Source organism: Lynx rufus, unplaced genomic scaffold, assembly GCF_022079265.1.
Source record: "Lynx rufus isolate CCGP_SWC_20201006 ecotype Redwood Valley unplaced genomic scaffold, mLynRuf1.p SCAF_5, whole genome shotgun sequence".
Taxonomy (NCBI): Eukaryota; Metazoa; Chordata; class Mammalia; order Carnivora; family Felidae; genus Lynx; species Lynx rufus.
Genome location: NW_025814867.1, coordinates 79,079,010 through 79,093,611, shown reverse-complemented (window position 1 = coordinate 79,093,611; position 14,602 = coordinate 79,079,010). Strand labels below are relative to the sequence as shown.

The 14,602-nt window shown below is 42.3% G+C and overlaps 2 long non-coding RNA genes across 2 annotated transcripts in view; both read right to left on the bottom strand.

Annotated features, from left to right (window-relative positions):
- The window catches only part of LOC124527035 (uncharacterized), a 46,318-nt gene extending 42,729 nt beyond the window's left edge, over positions 1–3,589 (bottom strand). The window contains exon 1 of the long non-coding RNA XR_006965789.1: positions 1,706–3,589. This is a non-coding gene — a long non-coding RNA (uncharacterized LOC124527035). The remainder of the gene's footprint in view (positions 1–1,705) is intronic.
- Positions 3,590–3,992: 403 nt separating this feature from the next.
- LOC124527033 (uncharacterized) lies at positions 3,993–14,592 on the bottom strand. Its single transcript, XR_006965780.1, has 3 exons — positions 14,457–14,592; positions 8,304–8,397; positions 3,993–5,075 (listed from the first exon to the last, which is right to left on the bottom strand). It is a non-coding gene; the product is annotated as an uncharacterized LOC124527033 (long non-coding RNA).
- Positions 14,593–14,602: the final 10 nt, after the last annotated feature.

Genomic DNA, 14,602 nt, shown 5'->3' with positions numbered 1-14,602 from the left:
ACATCAAAGAGTGTCGGTATTGTTCCAGAACTGGGACAAAGGGTAGCTGTATCCTGAGGTCTTGTGACACTAGAGAATTAGTTGATGCGTTTCCTTGGGATTGAAAAATATTCTAGATGGTATTTGAGCAGCTGAGCCTAAGGATACAATGCATTGACCAAAGAGAGAAAGGGTACCTATGAAAAGAATGTATCAAATATTTCTTGATTTAGGTAGCAGCGTGAATGGAGTTATGTTTTTTTCCAACAGGAAAGGGGATTAGCAGCTTCTTTTTAGCGTCTAAGAACAAAAAGACAGCCAGTCTCTTGAACTTGAACTTGCTTATTATAAGCCCTTATCATAAACCATCACTCTCTGTGTATTGATTTCTAGCCAACGATTAACCAGATGTGACCTTAGAGCCTTGATAATAGCTGGGGAACTCACTCAACAGAGGGAAGCCTGCTAATTTATGAACAAAGCAGGTATTTACAGACCCCTCTCAGTCTCAGGTGGGTATTTTTCCATCTAGATGGAAGTCACAAGCACAGAGAAGTCACAAACACAGAGCTCTGATGGGTCCCTGAACAGAGCTTGTGCTGACCATCTGGAAGGATGAGGTGGTCTAGACCTGACAGGAAATGATTCGATGCAAAAATCATGAAAGCAGCACCTGCTGTGGAGGGTGAAAATTCAATGCCTATGACCCACATGATAGTATTACTACTAATAATTCCATTCACTCATGTATACGTTACACTTTACAAAATTCTTTTATATTCATTATCATGGCAATATTTTTTGTATGATTCCATTTATATAAAGTTCAAAAATAAACTCAAGTAAACCCTATTATCTAGAAATGCATACTTAGGTGGTAAAACCATACAGCAAATCAAGGAAATGATCACAATAAAGTCAGGGGAGTAGTGACTCTAGAGAGAGAAAGCAAGAGTTACAAGAAAGGGGCACATGCAGTCCTTCTGGGTGGTGGTCATTTCTTCCCAGGGGTAGTGCTTGCCAGGGATTCACTTTACAATTTTGTTAAGCTGTACACTTATGACCTATGCACTTTGTGCACAAATGTATGCTTTAGTTTACACACATCAAACAAACAAAAAGTCAAGAAAGAAAAGAAGTGAGTTCCTTCCTTTGTGTCATTTCAATCTTGACTGGTTGTTAGTTATGGAGATTCTAGACTAGATATGGCTAAAGCAATGTAGTATATAAGGTGTGACTGCCTTGGGAGTACTGTGGATAGATTGACCTTATCCCTTATTTAAGAAAATCTGTGTGTGTGTGTGTGTGTGTGTGTGTGTGTGTAGGTCCAGTCTGAGAGTCCCATGGAAAGACTGAGAGGTTTACTCGAGGTCACCAGCTAATGTCAGAGTTAGAACTTTTTCTCAGGAGTTCTACATCTGATACTCCACATCTAATGCTCTTGGGTAATGATAGTATTCCATTTCTAGCTTAAAAAAATTCCCCACATCAGGGTCACCTGGGTGGCTCAGTAGGTTAAGCATCTGACTCTTGATTTTGGCTCAGGTCATGATCTCATGGTTTGTGAGTTTGAGCCCCAAGTTGGGCTCCATACTGTCAATATGTAAGGACTTATTCTCTCTCTCTCTCTCTCTCTCTCTTTCTCTCTCTCTCCCTCCCTCCTTCTCTCTCTCTCAAAACAAACAAACAAACAAACAAATAAACAAACTTAAAAAAAATTCCCCACCTCTGTTCATTTCAAATGGAACTGAGTTGGGTATCTTGGTTAATTGTGGAATTGTCCATTGGTGTTCAGACTTGCTTTAAAGATGGAGACTGTTTGGCTCTGTACTAGTTAGAAATGCAAAAGAAATGTTCACTTGGCATTGTGAGTTAAGGCAGTAGGAAAAATGTGTCTGATTTCCTAGTAACAGCAGCATCTTGAAAAATTAGACTCCCTTTTACATATAAGATTCTATCTCATTATAATATTTTTGTACACCAAACGCACTGTGTTCACTGTAAAATATTTAGAAATATTCAGGAGAGAGAAAAAGGAACTAATAACCCCCCATAAACCCAACTTGCAGACATAAGCCTTATTAAATTTTGGTATGTTTTCTTCTATGTTTGTTTAAAACTTGTTTGCAAAACTGATATCCTAAAAATATGGTTTTGAAACTTGTATTTAAAACAATCTTAACAGTATATTGTGATTTTGTTTTCATATTAATAGTTCTTCTGTAACACGTATTTTAAGGCCAGTGTAATAACACGTTGGGTAAGCGAGTGTATCATGTTTCTTAAAAAGCCAATTTCCTTTTGTTAGCTATTTGGTTTTTTTCAATTACTGCTATTGTAAATAATGTTGCAATAGGCATCTAAATAAGCATTGTAAATAAATCTTTGCACACACCCAGTGTTACTTCCTTAGAATAAATTCCTAGAAGTGAAATCATTGGGTCTGGGTCAAAGGGTATGCACACTTTAAAGGCTTTTGTTATGTTTGCCAAATTGCATTTCAGAAAGATTGTCTCAATTTATGCTCCCACAAGGAGTGTATAAAAGTGTTTTCCCCAGCCATGCCAATGCTAGATATTCGAACTTAAAATGTATTAAAAAAAGATTTTGTTTACTAGCAAGGTTCCAGTTTTTCATGTGTTTTTTAGCCCTCACGTTGCTTGGATTCCTTGAGTCCTTCAAGTAAAATGGCGTGTTATCTCTTCTACACAAGTCCTGACGATCAAACATAAATTATAGGACTAAGAAACTTCGTGCGTATGTACACATTTAAAATTTTCCACTTGAACCAGGAAGGGAATCCATTATTAAGAAAAAGAATAGATTTTTGCCTGTGTTAACAGGAGAGCTCTCAACTGAGTTGCGTATTTGCCTAACTAATGCCCCATTAGGCTTTCTAAGCACATTAACATATTGTTAACATATCTAACGATCATTCATAGAAATGGGAAGTCAAACAAGCCCAGTGTATCAATTTGCCAAATCCAACGAGCTCCTTGGCAGTGTGCTCACAAGACCCTATGGGGGACAGCAGGCATGAGTAGGTTAGACAGCCCATTAGCTTATGAAAAGAGCTGTCGATGCAATCATAATCTATTTGCCAGCATTTCACTGACATTTTTTCTGAGCTTATGGTGGTAGAAAGCTATTTCCCACATTCCTACTCAGGCACTCAGCAGAACGATGGGCAGGTTAAATCCCAATAAAACAAATATTGCTATGATGCAAATCTTTCTATAACTGAAAGAATGTTAGGCCCCAGGTGGAATCCCATTTATTTCAAGTATTTTTTTGATGGCATAAAATCCTAACACAACAAAATAATTGGGACAATGCTGCGGCCCACATTCTATTGGGATTTGACTTATTAGTGATAGTTTGATTAACATGGTTCTGGAAAGAAATCTCCTTTGATTACAACAGCAGCCTGGGGGAGAGCAGCTTGGGAGAAGGATGGACTTTTTCTTAGTTATTGCAGAGCTCTGAAGGGTAGATCTGAGGCCAGTGGCTAGGGGTAACAGAGAGTCTGATTATCGATAATCCTAAGGAATAAATTTCTTTTTTTTTTTTAATTTTTTTTTCAACGTTTATTTATTTTTGGGACAGAGAGAGACAGAGCATGAACGGGGGAGGGGCAGAGAGAGAGGGAGACACAGAATCAGAAACAGGCTCCAGGCTCCGAGCCACCAGCCCAGAGCCTGACGCGGGGCTCGAACTCGCGGACGGCGAGATCGTGACCTGGCTGAAGTCGGACGCTTGACCGACTGCGCCACCCAGGCGCCCCAAGGAATAAATTTCTAACAGAGTTGTCCCCAGAACGGGAACGCCCTTTCATCTGTAAAGGTCCAAGCTCCCACTGGAGAAGTCATCAGGAATGCCAAGGAGGCCTTTCCTTTACTGTGGGGTCCAGGGTCTGTGTTTTCAGAGGAAGTCACATGAACATAGTTGGGGTGGGCTCTTCTACCAATGGCTGTCTATTGGTAACAAGACACACGAGAAATTCCAAGTGAATATTTCTCCACTCGCTTATTATTTATTTTGTTTTTGAATAGTACATAGGTCCAATACAGGTTGCCAAGGTGAAGGCCATCATCATCGTCTGAGTCAGGCCATAGTGCCAGGTTCGATTATCCCCACCAAATCTCATAGGCAACTATTTCTTGCAGAAGCTTCACTGAGGGCCGGATGGTTTTCCGAGGCGGCTCCCTTCCAATCAGAGGCTTAAGGATCCGGTCTACTTTAATTTTGTGCCTCCCTTCCTTCTGTAAGTGACGTCCGGGGCCTCTGTGGCAGTGGAGGAGGAAGGCATGGGAGACTCACATAAACTCCTCTATCCTTCTGCTTTTGCCACTTTCATTTGCTGTTCATGGGTCAGAGGTACATACTCACCCGGCCCTTTTTGGCTGCAAAACGGAGTGTCTGCCTTTGTCCCTAGGAAGACATCAGCGAAGGTACCCTTGTGAATCTATAGCATTATTTTTTTGCCATAGATTGTCTTTACTTTTATATTTTGCCTGGAAGGACACATATTTTCTTTACTCCATCATAGAACAAACTGGAGCATGACCTATGCATTACCACATGGACAATCGATTTTATGTAGTTTTAGCAGTTAACTTTCTCTACAGTGGCAAAAAGTTTGTCCCTGAGAAGTTGGACATGCAGACCCTCTCTCCTGGTGCTGTGTTTATTTGGAATAAAACGATCAAAGATGGTGTCTGAGCCTCTCAGGTAGTTCTAACATTTTCCTGACTTTTCGCTCGGGATCCTTCCAGTGCTGGGTCTCCTGCATACTGGCTGTTGGGGAAGAAGAGTGTCTTCGTTTGCTCGGGTTGTTGTAACAAGGTATCATAAACTGGGAGGCTCACGCGACAAAAGCTTATTTCCTCGTGGCTCGGAAGGGTGCAAGTCTGAGATCAGAGTGTTCCTTGTGAGGCTGTGAGGGAGAATTTGTTCCGTGCCTCTCTCCTAGCCTCTGGCTACTTGCTGGCAGTCTTGGCATTCCTTGGCTTGAAAAAGTATCTTCCTAATCTCTGCTCTCATCTTGACATGGCATTCTGTCTGTGTGTGTGTCTCTCTCCATGTCCAAGTTTCTCCTTTAAAAAAAATTTTTTTTAATGTTTATTTATTTTTGAGAGAGAGAGAGAGAGAGAGCGAGAGCATGAGCAGGGGAGGGGCAGAGAGCAAGAGGGAGACACAGAATCCGAGGCAGGCTCCAGGCTCTGAGCTGTCAGCACAGAGCCCAATATGGGGCTTGAACCCATGAGCTGTGAGATCATGACCTGAGCTGAAGTCGGAAACTCAACCTGCTGAGCCACCCAGGTGCCCCTAAGTTTCTCCTTTTTATAAGGGCACCACTCATATTGGTTGGGGATCCCCTCATCACCTCATCTGAACTTGACCACCTCCATAAAGAGCCTGTCTCCAAATAAGGTCACATTCTGAGGCAAGAGAGCTGAGTAGACCCACTTGTCTTTTTTGAGCCTCTGTGCTTTAATCTGTTGGAAGAGGGGGCTGGGCCGGTGAACTTTGAGGTTCTAGCCTGCTCTGAGACTCATGTTAGAAGAAACCATGACTAGAAAGGTCTGTGTGGCTTTCTGGGTCCCTAATCTCCTCCTGTGGCATGGTTTAGGTGCAGGGAAAACAGGCCACACGTTGTGGTTTCTGCGTTGAGGGCCTTACTTTGGCAGTCAGGTTTAAATGCAGGCTCTCTCTCTCTTTCACACATATATACATATATGCACACAGCTTTGTTTTTGGGAAGGGGAGGGAGGTATTTTTAATAGAGTTCTTTATCCTCTCTCTCTCTCTCTTTTTTTTTTTTTTCCTGGAAAAAGATGAAATCATCCATTTATTCTGGACCAATTACAAGCACTAGAAAGCACAGGGGGAACAGAAAGCTCGATCACAAATAAATATACACTGGGGGCGGGGGGCACAGAGGAAACCATTATTGATTGGCCTTGTAAAATCTGCTGCTGAATCGATAGCAATTTCTGGAAATGCCAGACATTTATTTTGTGTGGCTTGAACAGCGGAGATAATAATAAACGTACTTATGAAGTGAGTCTCTTGACACTATTTCCTTGAGCCCCTTATAATAACACACACATAACGGGTATGATCGCCATACAAGCCTCAGTGAACACACTTCAGATTTACATCCCGGGTTGAGTTGCCCACCACCGACCTCTCCTCTGTGCTGGGCCTAACAAAGATGTCCCTTAAAAAAAGCACAGACAATTCAGCCGCGTGAAGACAAGGGAGAGGTGCCCTCATCAGCTGTGGAGAGGCAGGCCTGGGCTTGTTCTAAGGCTCAGGGAAGAAAATCAGACACTGAAATTGCTGGACCCTGCCCAGCCATTATGAATTTCTGGACCTGCCTTCTCCCCTTGTCTCTAACAATGGGCAGCTCACCTCATGTGGCTACGCCCTCATCCCCATCCGTCATCTATGGCCAGTCTCTTCTCTCTACTCCACGTGCAAGGGCATTTGGTAACCTTGTCAGGGCCATTACGTCTGAGAAAAGGCTCTGGGGTGTTACAGGAATTGGGAATTTGCTCAACGTACTTCACCATGGTCAAAAGAGCTACCACTTACCGAGTACCTGTTATGTGCCATGTCCTCAATGCTCATGGCCTCATTTATTTCTCACCACAAACCTGAGTTATTATTGTTCTTTAAATAATTTTTTGGTAGGAAACTGAGGCTCAACAAGGTTAAATAAGTTACCCAAGATCGTGAAGCTATTAGGAAACTGAGCTAGATTTGAGCACAGATCTGCTTCTAGATTCTGTATTCTTTCCATTCTGCTCTTGCCAGCTAGGATACTGGGAGATGAAATGATACCATGCAGAGGCCCTTGAATGCCCGGTGAAGGCATGTCACATTATTCCCGTGCATTAGGGAATGTAAGAAGGTCTCTTGGAAAATATAAATGGTACAATCACAGTTAAGTTTTAGAGAGATCATTTTGGTCCTATATTTAGGACAGATTGAGGCAGGGAAAGAGGCTGAGAGATCGAATGGAAGGATACAACAGCAGATTTGATAGGAGGCTCAGACTAGGAGGACAATGGGATCACCAAGAGACCATCTTGAAAGTCACAAGAGTGGAAAATGCTTCCCCTTCTCCCCACTTTGTCTCATCCCCGCCTCTGCCTCCTTTCCCAGCCACTTCACCTGCTCCTATTTTGGGATGGTGGGAGGATTCTCTGGAGAATCTTCATTCGCAACCTGGGCCTCTTCATGCAAAGTCAGTCTCAATGATACTGTTGGATACAGATGCCTGCTGAGCTTTTCCATCTCACTTCCTTAATACATCCCCATTTAGTATGGCTCTGCTAAGGAGATTTTGAACTACTAATTTGGATGGCAGGAGAAGGTGTGTTTTTTTTTTTTTTTTTTTTGGAAACTGCTAGATTTCCGGATCCCTGGCTGTGTCCCATCTCTTCATAATGAACCTGTAGTTTTGTGAGACAGTCTTCAGGACTCTGAAAAACACAGTATGTCTTTCCCTTGAGATCTGAATTGGTGTCGAGAGTAACTCTTTCCCCTCCAAGCACTCAAGGAACTGGTTCTCTTCAGATGCTGGGTCGATCCCTGTTTCAGAGAAATAACTGGGAAATAGCTCTCTAAAACCCCAAAGATGGGAACTCAAAGAGATGTCTTGGATGGACGGACTATCATGCAAGGACACATGTGAGTTACTTCTTCAGATGTCTTTTGTGCATGTACTTTATGCTATACCCCATGCAGGAAACCAAGGAGAATTGTACAGAGTTCCATCCCTCAAAGAGCTCACAGCCTAGTAGAGGACATAAGTTCATGTTCACAAATAACGTCTATACAAGGCAGTCTCTGGTCCACATTACAGAACTGCCACAGACCAAATAGGCCAGGAGAATTCACAGGGAAATCGAAAAGCTAGCTTGCAGTTTTTTAGTGACCCTTGAAAGAGAAGACAAAAAAAAAGGAAACTTTGGGGTGTTCCAGGAGCAGAGAATGACAATAGCACGGTGTGGCAGCGAGAAAGCATAGAGTGTGTGAGGAATCCCAGAAAAGAATCCCATTTACTGAGATCCCCATTCACACAGATCCACTGGGCCTCAGTGGAAGAGAGGGGGAAAAAGATTCAAGAGGTGGTTTAGAGTTAGAAATGGGTTAGAGAAGACTTCAAACACCAGGCAGATGCCACAACTACACACAAAAATCGGACAACTTAGATGAAATAGACCAATTCCCCAATAACTACTACAACTTATGCAATACGATATAGGTAATTCGAACAGCGCTATAATTATTATTAAAGAAATTGCACTCACAATTTTAAAAGCTCTCAAAAAGGAAATCCCCAGTCTCAGATGGTTTCACTGACGAATTCTTCCAAACAGAGTTAACACCAATTTAACATGTCTCCTAGAAAATACAAGAGAAGGGGAACAATCCTCAATTCATTTTATGAAGGTAGCATTACCTCGATACAAAAGCCAGACAAACAGTGCAAATAAAACTACAGACCAACAACTCTCATGAATATAGAGGTAAAAAAAATTTATTAAAAAACCCCACAAAATATGAAATAAAATTCAATAAGCACCAAAAAATTATGCACCATGACAAAGTACGGTTTATTTCAGAGATGCAAGACTGGCTCAATATTAAAAAATCAATTAGTGTTAATCCACGATATTCACTGCCTAAAGAAGGAAAAACAACAGATCATCTCAGTCAATGCAGAAGAAGCATTTGATGAAATTCAATACTCATTCATGATAAAAATTTTCAGAAATCTACGATTAGAGGAAAATACCGTCAACTTGAGAAAGAATTTGCAAAGCCCTATGACTACTATTATACTTAATGGTGAAAGCCTGAATCCTTTGTCCCTTAGATCAGGAATGAGGCAAGAATGTCCACTTTCACCTCTTTTCTTCACATTGTTGGAAGTTCTAGCACATGCGAGGCATCAAGAAAAGGAAATGAGTAAAGTTCAGAAAGAAAAAATAATTTTTTTAAATTTTTTTAAACTTTGTTTTTATTTATTTATTTTAAACTTTTTTTTTTAATGTTTATTCATTTTTGAAAGACAGAGACAGAGCACAAGCAGGGGTGGGGCAGAGAGAGAAGGGGACACAGAATCTGAAGCAGGCTCCAGTCTCTGAGCTGTCAGCACAGAGCTCGACAGGGGGGCTCCAACTCACGGACCAAGAGATCATGACCTGAGCCGAAGTCAGACGCTCAACTGACTGAGCCACCCAGGTGCCCCTTGTTTTCATTTATTTTGAGAGAGAGAGAAAGTGCAGGCAGGGAAGGGGCAGAGAGAGGAGACAGAATCCCAAGCAGGTCCCATGCTGTCAGCACACAGTCCAATGTGGGGCTTTGAACTCAGGAACAGTGAGATCATAACCTGAGCCAAGGTCAAGAGTCCGAGGCTTAACAGACTGAGCCACCCAGGTGCCCCCCAAATAAAATTGTCCCAATTTATAGATGACACGACTAGCTATGTAGAAAATTACAAGGATTCTTTTTAAAAAAAAAATTTTTTTTTCAACGTTTATTTATTTTTGGGGGGACAGAGAGAGACAGAGCATGAATGGGGGAGGGGGAGGGGCAGAGAGAGATGGAGACACAGAATCCGAAACAGGCTCCAGGCTCTGAGCCATCAGCCCAGAGCCTGACGCGGGGCTCGAACTCACGGACCGTGAGATCGTGACCTGGCTGAAGTCAGACACTTAACCGACTGCACCACCCAGGCGCCCTTACAAGGATTCTTTAAAAACAAAACAAAACAAAACAAAACTCTTAAAACTAATGGGTGAGTTCATTAAGGTTGCAGGATGCAAAAATAAACATACAGTTAAGCATCTGATTTAGGCTCAGGTCACGATCTCATGGTTCCTGAGTTTGAATCCCATGTTGTGCTCTGTGCCGACAGCTTAGAGCCTGGAGCTTGCTTGAGATTCTGTGTCTCCTTCTCTCTCTGCCCCTCCCCCACTCACATTCTGTCTCTCTCCCTCTCTCTCTCTCTCTCAAAAAGAAACATTAAAAAAAATTCAAAATAAACATACAAAAACCAATTGTACTTCTCTGTACTAGCCATGAACACATGGACCTTGAAATTCAAAATATAATATCACTTCTCATCACTCAGAAAATAAGAAAGTTGGATGGAAAGGTAACAGAACATGTACAGGACTTGTACACTGAAAAGTAGAAGATGCTGAAGAAAGAAATCAAAAGAGATTCACATAAATGAAGAGGCATACTATTTCTGTTCATTGATTAGAGGACTCAACATAGTTATACTCATTTTCTCTTTCTGCTGTAAAAAATGACCACAAACTTGGTGGCTTCAAACAATGCAAATTTATTTTCTGATAGTTCTGGATTTCTGAAGTGTGGGATTGGGTCTTATGAGGCTCACATCAAAGTATTGTCAGGGCTGGTTCCTTCCAGAGGCTCTGAGGGGAGAATCCCCTTCCTTGCTTTTCAGCTTCTAGAAAACACTAGCATTCCTTGGTTTATGGCCCCTTCCTCTATCTTCAAAGCCAACAGCATAGTACCTTCAGATTTCTTTCTCTCGCCTGCTTGCCTCATCACATGTCCCTTCCTTTGGCTTTATCCTTCCACCTCCTTTGTATAAAGGCCTTGTGATTACGTTGAATCCCCTGGATAATTCACCAGGCCTTTCATCACATCGGCAAAACGCTTTTTGCCATATAAGGTAACGTATTTACAGTTTGCAGGGACTGTGATGTGTAAATCTTTCCGGGGCCGTTATTCTGTGTACCACACCAGTAAAGCCATCAATTTCCTCCAAACTGATATACAGAATTTTCACAATTCTTCTCAAAATTACAGTAAGATTTTTGGTATGCATCAAGATTATTCTAAAATTTATACGGGAAGGTAAAGAAATTTGAATAGCTTAAACAATTTGGAAAAAGAAGAATCCAGTCGAGGAATCTGTCCACCCATTTCAAGACATATTATACCGCCATAGTAAGCAAAACTGTGTGGTGTTTGTAGGGAGACACACAGATCAATAGAACAGAATAGAGAGCTCAGAAATAGACTCACACAAATATGACCATCTATTTTTGACAAAGGCACAAAAGCAAGTCGATGGGGGAAAAGATAGCCTTTTCAAAAAGTGGTGCTTGAGTGATTGGACACCGAAAGGCAAAAGCAAACAAACAAAAACACAAACCTCAACCTAAGTCTCACACCTCAAATGAAAATTAACTCATAATAGATTCAGAAGTATTTAAATGGGTTTACATATAAAACATGAGGGGTGCTGGGTGGTTCAGTTGGTTGAGCATCTGACTCTTGATTTCAGCTCAGGTCATGATCCCAGGGTCACAGGTTTGAGCCCTGCTTTGGGCTCTGCTCTGAGCATGAAACCTGCTTGGGATTCTCTCTCCCTCTCCCTCTCTTTCTTTCCCTCCTTCTGCTCATCTTCCCTGCTCACATGTGTGCTTTCTCACTCTTGGTCTCTAGAAAAAAATAAAAATAAAAAAAAAAGTAAAACATGAAACTATAAAACCTTTAGGAAAAAAAAATAAGAAAAAAACTCCTAAAACTAGTATCTAGAATTACATCTAGAACTAAGCAGAGTTCTTAGACTTGATGCCAAAAGCATAATCCATGAAAGAAAAAGTTGATAAATGACACTCCATCACAATTGAAAGAAATTTGCTCTACAAAGCGCCCCATTAAAAAGATGAAAAGACAAACTACTGACTGGGAAGAAAATACTTGTCAGATATTAAAACATATCTGTCAAAGGCTCAAAGGTTAAAAGACAAGGCATCTAATTTGAAATCAACAAATGATATGAAGAGACATTCTACCAAAGAATATGGACAGATGTCAAGGAAACGCAGAGAAAGACATTCGACAGCATTAGAGGGCAGGGAAATGAAAATTGAAAACACACGAGATATCACTATCCACCTATCAGAATGGCTAGAATAACAAAAAATAGTGACACCAAGAGCTCAGCAAGGATGCAGAGAAACTGGTTCACTCATACATTGCTGGTGGGAATATAAAAGGATACAGTCTCTCGGGAAAATACTTTGGCAGTGTCTTAAAAAAAAAAAAAAGTGAGCATGCCATATCATACTTCCCAGACACCATGCTCCTGAGCATTTCTTCCAGGGAAATGAAGATTGATGTTCACACAAAGTCCCGTACACAAGTATTTACAGCAAACTTGTGCATAATAGCCCCAAACCGGAAACAACTCAAATGTCTTTTCAGAAGATGAACAAACTGTGATGTAGTCATACATGGAATACTCCTCAGTAATGAAAAGGAGCTAACTTGACACACACATGACCTGGGTGAATCTCCTAATCAGAATTATCCTGATAGGAAAAAAAAAAAAAAACAATCACAACAAGTTACATACTACATACGATAGGATTCCATTTATATTACATCCTTGAATTGACAAGATTTTAGGAATGGATAACGCAAGGGTGGTTTCCAGGGATCAAGGAGAAGATGGAAGAGGGAGTGGAGTGGGTTTGGCTATTTGAAGGGGCAGCATCAGAGATCCTTGGGGTACGGAAATATCCTCTGGCTTGACTGTATGGATGTCAATATATTCATTATGATATTGCGCTATGAGTTTGCAAGATGTTAACATCGGGTGAAGGATACATAGGCTCTCTCTGTATTTCTTACAAGTACACAAGTTGTTTACCAGTACCTCTAAATAAAGAGTTTGATTTTAAAACAACAACCCAGAAGAGACTCAAACTACGATGCTGATAGTTTTGGAGGGAGGTGATGCGGAAAGGCACGAATGAGACAAACCGTTCAGAGCCTTATTTTAGCTATTTCCCCCCACCCCGATCATGATATGCCTGGGTGGATTGAGGTTGCTTGCATGTCTCTGAGGGATAGCATCTCTCTTGTTTGTTCACGTACTTGATGAGAATGGCGAGGGACTTCTCCACCTTGTGTCCAGTTGGCTTGGAGACTTGTCCTATTCTGATCTATGTCAGTGTCTCCTGGAGGCAAGTCAAGGAGACATTTATAAAAGGCTTTGGGAGACTGAGCTACTCTCTCATTGGTCCCAATGATAATGTTTGGAGAAGTCACACAAGGAAATTTTCTACGACTTTCGAAGGCAGTAGGGAGGTAGTGGAGGCCGTATGGGCATGGATTGCATATGAGCTTGCCTATTAAGCCTGTAGGACGAACACAGAGAAAGAACCAAACGTGAGGGAACCCTGGTTTCTAGAGTGAGCGTGGGGCTATTGTCTCCCCTCCCCTTCACACCCATGTCTGTGGGCACACGTGCACTCCATGCTCAAAGATGAGCCGGGGTCAAAAGCAAGTGTATGATGCACTCCTGAGTTAGAAAAGGAGCTTTTGGGGGGCGTCTTGGCTCAGTCGGGTGAGGTCCGACTTCGGCTCAGGTCATGACCTCGCAGTCTGTGAGTACGAGCCCTGTGTCAGGCCCTGTGCTGACAGCTTAGAGCCTGGAGCCTGCTTCGGATTCTGTCTCCCTCTCTCCCTGCCCCTCCCCCACCAGCTCTCTCTCAAATATAAATAAACATTAAAAAATTAAAAAAAAAAAAGAAAGGGAACTTCTGCAGGGCTGAGCTGATAGCTTTGATGGTCTATCCCTGCTGCCTGGGAGGGGGCTCTGCTTAGAAGGCCACTGTCCCTGGGAGGCCTGGTTTGGCAGAGTTTCATTTTGCTTTCAGCCTGTAGCCTAAGCAAGGGGAGGCCTGTTGAGTCCCAGCTGCCCAGCTCAGTAGGAATCTCACTGAGGTCTGGGGCCCAGGCCCAAGCTTGTGGTAATAATGTTGCTCCTCTGCCTGAATTTGCCACTGCCTGGCTCCCTCAGGAAATGGCCGTGGCAGTGGCTTGAGGGTTTGGATCCCGAATCCAGATTCCAGATGAGAGAGACAGACAGGGAGAGGGAAACAAGAAGAAAGAAAGAAAGCAAGCAAGAAAGAAAGAAAGGGAAAAAAGAAAGCAAGAAAGCAAGAAAGCAAGAAAGAAAGAAAGAAAAAATATATAGATATATTCACTTCTTCCCTCCTCCCTTGCCCTTTTCTTTCCCTTACCAACCTTCACCCCCTGTACAGGCTTCTGTTGTTGTCTTGGTTTACTTCGCATTTTAACCCTTGCCTTGCTTTATTTTAATTGTTTTACTTGTTTGTTTATTTGTTCGCTCGGTTGGTTTGGGTTTGGGTTTTGAGCAAATGAGGAGCCAATTCTCTAAGTCAGTTCCAAGTCTGAGTAATGGCCGGCGTGATCGGTCTCTGGCGTCCTATTTCTTCCCCTCTTCCCCTTTCTCCCTCCGGTCCCGCCACACCTGACTTTTCACCGTGTCCTGCACGTGCCAAGGAGGCACCCCTCAGAGCCTGGGCATTTACCGTTTCTTCTGCAGGCTCCCCCACCCCATGGATCCACATGGCTTGCTTGCCCACCTCTGCCGGTCTTACCCTACGCGTCACATTTTCAGGGAGATTGTCGCAGGACGGCTCGCGTAAAACTGTATCACGCATACTTCCAACACTTGTAGCCCTCTTCTCTGGTCTCTTCATTCTTCAAAGCATATATGACTCGCCAACACTGTATTTTCCTTTTA